Below are 5,884 nucleotides of genomic sequence, written 5' to 3' on the forward strand. Positions count from 1 at the left end.
GCACAACCAAGGAGAGCCCCAGTTCGAGGAGCACAAGTGCAAGCCGGTGACGCGAGTGATGATGAAGAGATGCCCGAACTAGAGGATGAATTTCCACCTGATCCTCTTCAGCATCTACAGCAGAGGAGGCCGAATCCTCTAAGGAGAAATCCAGCTAGGGTAGTAGATACCCGAGAGCAAACTCATGATCTCAAGCTAACACCTCCTACTTTTGCAGGAAAGTCAGACCCCGAGGCATACTTGGATTGGGAGAGGCGACTAGAGCACATCTTTGAGTGCTATGGCTACGCTGAACGCAAGAAGGTGGCTGTTGCGGCTGCACAACTCACTGACAATGCCTTAGCGTGGTGGGACAGAAATGTAGCCGAGAGAAGGAGGCAACGCTTTGGACCAGTCGTCACTTGGAGCGACATGAAATTCCTCCTACGACTTAGGTATGTACCTGAACACTATCATAGAGACTTACAAAAGCGTTTTCGCAAATTGTCTCAGGCAAACAGAAGCGTAGATGAATATTTTGAGGAGTTTGAGAAGCTGATGAACGCGTTGGAGTTGGAAGAATCGGAGGAAGCCTTGATGGCTCAGTTCATCGACGGTCTACAAGAGAGAATAGCCAGAAAGGTGGAAAGAGCTCAATATAGTGGGTTACACGAGCTATTGCATCTTGCCGTTCACGTGGAGCAGCAAATCAAGCGTAAGACCGCTCTTACTAGCCGCAACCGCACGACCCAACCATGGAACGCCAGCAGTTCTAAGCCGGTAGACAAAGGCAAAGCCGTGGAGATTGAATCAAGATTCAAGGGCAAAGGCACCAAGGCTCCCAATATAACCGAGCCGAACAAGGTAAGTGGTTCTCACTAGATATACTCCTAGTTTCTACTGCAATAGAACAGTGATGTAGTTGTAATATAAAGAATTCGAAATCCAGAGGACCAGTGTTACTCTATGAATTTGTGAGGATTGAATTAAAGCTAAGACGAAAGATGGTTTGTTTCGAAAACTAAAAAGTAAACAGAATGGCAAACAACGATTTAAAATTAAATTAAAACAAGCACTAGACCAAAGCAATTCGCAGGAATTTCAGAGATAAGAATCAGATGACTGTTCAGGGCACAAATGTAACGCAAGTCTCGAACTCAAACAGAAAAGCTTATCGATCCACTGTCGTGATCTCGATAACTTTGTCTAACAACCTAAATCCTAAACTGTCGTTTGAACTTAGAAAATTGCAGACAAGCATTAGCTAGCAGGTTTGATCTGTTCACGATTTGCCTTAACTTCAACTGTCGTTGGCTAAGGACAAATCGCTCACCAATGTTTATTCTAGCAACCTATTACACATTTGATGAATAGATTAACCTAAAATCGCAGATTGAGTGATCAATTCAACCTAAGCATTAAGTCTAACAATGGTGAAGACAATAGATATCAAGCCCTATTTGCATCTAATCCTTTAACTCATGAAATCCTTTGAACGCTTTAATCTAGCTAAGAGATCTACTCAGACATGGAGAAAAGAAACACAGAAACAGATGGAAAGGAATTCATGAATTAAAATCGCAGAAGAGATAATAGGGTTCAGAATTCTTCTCAACGTGTAGCAGATTTCTTCTCCCAAAAGCTTACAAGTCAAAACTCTATGGTCCAGGAAATTGTAAAAAGAAAGCGTAGCAGTAAAGATAGGCGGCTTGGACTCCTTTTATTCCTTTCACGCGGCTTGAGATTAGGTAAAGATGTTTTCTTTATTTTTCTCCCGTCTGGAGCAGGTGCTCCACGAAGGGTCCAAACCGGGAGCAGGTGCTCCGGGGATGATTTCTCCAAAAACGTGTGAAATAGCTCCTTATTGCTCAAATTCATCTCCTTTTGCTCCAATGCCTCCTAAACACTCCAATCCTTTGATAAGGCCTCTAAGTCACCTGAAACTTCCTGAAAAGACTCCAAAAACTCCTAAAACAATTAGTAAACACAAGTTTGAATGAGTCAAAATCTCCACTCATCAACTCCCCCGAACTTGAATCCTTGTTTGTCCTCAAACAAACTCAAATTCAACTCCAAAAGAATGACTGGATAAGGCTGGGAACTCGCAAAACTCAAAAGACCGTAAACCTGACCAAGGCATGTGACAATCTGCTGCAAAATCAATCAAAAATCTAACCTCCATTTACTTCTCCGTAGACGCTGTAGCTTTCCAGATTAGTCCCTCAATTTCATAACATCATCCATGTCCCATCATTGCTGAGTCTCATCGATAAAACTAGTGCTAAGGACCTTCTAGACTCGTTCCCATACTTATACCTTAACAAATTGACCATACTACACAAAAGTACCTTTCCTCTCCCCCGAACTTATTCACTTTTCAAGCTGTTTCGTTTTTTTTTTTTTTCTTTTTCGGCACATATAACAAGGTTCAAAGACGCGAGTATTGATGGTGATTGCCATCGAATCCCCGGTTTGTCCCTTCATTATATATCAAAGGTGTAGGCGAATAATGGGGTCACAGGAAATTTTCCTACCCCTCGTTTCCATCCCTTGTGTGATCATTCCACTTTAGAAGTAAAATAATGGGATCCTTGGAAATTTTCCTAACCCTTTACTTCTAAAAGAAAATCATTTCAATCTTTTCTGCCTTTTGTTCATTATTTTTTTTTAGAAACAGCCTGAAACAATGCTTAGAACATGAGAGAGGAATACCAAATCTATCACACAGGTCTTTATTTGTCAGGTAAGAATGAGGAGTCAAGCCCTATGAGCACTAACCTGATCGATGAGGAAAATGAAGAGCTGAAAAATTAGCTCAGGTTCATTGGATGTGTCAAGAATTTTGGGCTCCTCTAGTCTACTGCTTTGTCTTTGGATTTTCCATTAGTCGATCTATATGATTCTGCAGCAATAATCACTAGAAGAAGATGGTCAAGATTCACAAATGGTCTGAAATCATCATAGAATTGGTCCTAATTCCCACAAGCTTTGACTTGACTCATATAACAAACTGACTCAAAGAAACAAACTAAAACTGACTCAAGAAAAGCACAAGAAAATGCAAAAGATGACAAGATCCTCCCCCGAACTTATTATACACCGTCCCTGGTGTACAAATAGGAGCAGAGAAAAATCCTGTCGAAACAAATAAAAGAAAGGAAACCAAAGCGGATAGTACAATGGTGGTAGAGAGATGTTACTAGCGGTCAGTGAGTGGTGGTGTCCTCCGGGCTCTCACTACCAGATCCACCAGTGCGACGTCTGCGTCTCGGGTGCCTTTCCGGAGAACTGGCTGCGGTCGCTGTGCTGCTACGACATCCACTGGTAAGCATCTGCAACAACCTCTTCATGAGGCTGTTGTTCTTCTTTGTAGACGCGACCATCCACCTCCAAAACTCTGCATCATCAGGATCATCAGAGATAGGAGCCAACTCGAACTCACCAGCATCAGCTGAAACGTAGTCAGGCAGCTCCTCATCTCTCTGCGGTGAATTTGGATAGCGTGAAGAACTGGCGCGAGCAGGTGCTCCGGAACTCAAAACAGGTGCTCCAGAATTCGGAGCGGGTGCTCCGTCGTGTGCTGCATCAGCTAAAAGTGGCACCTCCATCAGGAAACACAGGTTAGCTGCAGTGTTTAGTGCGGTCATGGCAGGATTTGGGAGAGGCGTGCGCTGTGCAACTCCGTAAGCACCTTTGTAGCTGTAGGTGTTCTCATCGCATAGAAAACCTGAAGTCAGCAGATGGGCTGTGTCCATTCTCCTTCGGCTCACATCTTTTGTAGCATACCGAAGAGGAATATGAGCAAAAGTGAAAAGCGCTGTGAGGAGACTCCCAATGTAAATAACCTGCGAACTCCCAAAAGGTTTGGTCCTCACTGCGCATATGGTTTGCGCCAGCTGAACTCCAAAGTTGATACTGTGCTCGACCGGGACGCTGACGCTGTAAGAGTCTGCAACCAAATCACCACAACCAAAGTAAAGCAACATCAAAACATCCAGCGCTACCTTATTCCCAAAATCACGGTTGAACAGCATGTTGTTGAAGATTTTCGCACAGATTCGAACAGCTGGGTGGCGAATGACTGATACGCTTGCGGTGTTCGACTTGTAGTGGCCGGAGGCGATGGTTTGCCAAAATTGGTTGGCAATCTCGAACTTACTCGGGAAACGCAGCTCTTTATCCTCGTCATGAAACCCGTAAGCAGTGCAAAACGTTGCCATTTCGATGCTGTAGCGCTTCCCTTCAGCAAAGAAAGTGAAAGTCGCTTCATCGGCCTTTGGCTTCGTCGGATTTGCGTACCGCAACTTTGCAGATGCGAGGCATTGGCGGACCAGATCAGGGTAGAGATCGTCGTCCTCGAAAGCGAGTTGCGTCAGCTTCGTGTTGCGCAGGATGATGCTCACCTCATCGAAGATTCCCAACCGTTTTAGTGTGTCTGTGCACATCACTAAGGTTGGTTGCAGTTTGATGTTTAGCAGCTTGTTGTAATAGAACGAGTCCGTTTGGTCCCACTGCTCGTCCGATTGTTCGGGTATCAACTCATCAGGCAATTCGATCAGTGTGTTTTCTTCGCGAGGCCATGGATACGTCGATGGGGTAGGTTTACTTCCCTCACCGTTCTTCTTCTTTCCCTTCTTCTTGAACATTGTTCTGGGAGGCATTCCTGGAACAACATTGAAGAAGAAAACAATTAAGCCCATAGAAAATCTCCAACCTAATTTTTCGAGCAGAGTTTTGCATGTGTGTATGTAGAACGGATAATCACATAGATGTAAACTGATGCTGCTCTAGAACCTCAACAACATGCGCATAAGTCGAAATCAACACACAGATAGAAGTAAGCACCTTTTTTAAAAATTTCGCCGAAATATTAAAAAGAGAATTGCGAGTCATACCTTTGCTGGGTGTCGAAATTGGTTGCAGAAACGGAGAGAGGACCAAAAACCGATGAACTTAGACTCAAAAACGTTGAAATCGGTGAAGTTTTGAAAAATCTGGGATTTGAGCTCAAGTATCAAGTATGGCGAAAAAGAAAGGAGGAAGGAGGAGGTGTTTATGGGTCGCAAAACTCAAGTTAAGAAACCAAGGGAAACTCAGGTAGGGTAAAATTCTGTATAAAATAAATCTTTTGGTAAAATTTGCACACTAGCCCCTGCGTTCCCATTAAAACTCCAATTTTCCCAAAAACTTACCTGGAAGCGCCAAACACCCTGGCAGAGCAGGTGCTCCAAACTAGAGCAGGGTGCTCGTTCGTCGCATTGTCCGTGGTGAGCACCCCTTGGAGCAGGTGCTCCGGTGGGGGCTGTGGTGCTCTTTCGTCAAATTCTACGTGGTGAGCAACCAACCTAGCAGATGGAGCAGGTGCTCCGGTGGGTTGCTCCCTCCTTCTTCTTCTTTTCACCTCCATCGCTGAAAACCTCTCTACCTGCTTTATCTTTTTTTTTTTTTTTTTTTTTTTTTTTTTTTTGAAAAGAAAGAACCTAAAAAACAAAGTTAGTAGCTAAGAATTGAAAGACACAAAGTTAGAGACTCTTACCGGTGGGTTGCCTCCCACCAAGCGCTTGTTTTAAGTCATTAGCTTGACTTGGAAAGCCATTTAGGCTTGAAGAGGATCGCTTAAGGTGACTGATTCACCTTCTGCGATATTTGGACCAGTAAGGTATGGTTTCAACCTCTGTCCATTGACAACAAACTCGCCTCCTTTAGTGTCCAGCAACACTACAGCTCCATATGGTCGGACTTCCTTGATGGTGAATGGTCCGGACCATCTTGATCTCAGCTTCCCTGGAAACAATTTCAATCTAGAGTTAAAGAGCAATACCTGATCGTTTGGTGCAAAGCTTCTGTTGAGGATTCTCCTGTCATGGAAAGCTTTTGTCCTCTCTTTGTAAATCTTCGAGTTTTC

This window comes from Eutrema salsugineum, unplaced genomic scaffold, assembly GCF_000478725.1.
Source record: "Eutrema salsugineum unplaced genomic scaffold, Eutsalg1_0 scaffold_9, whole genome shotgun sequence".
Lineage (NCBI taxonomy): Eukaryota > Viridiplantae > Streptophyta > Magnoliopsida > Brassicales > Brassicaceae > Eutrema > Eutrema salsugineum.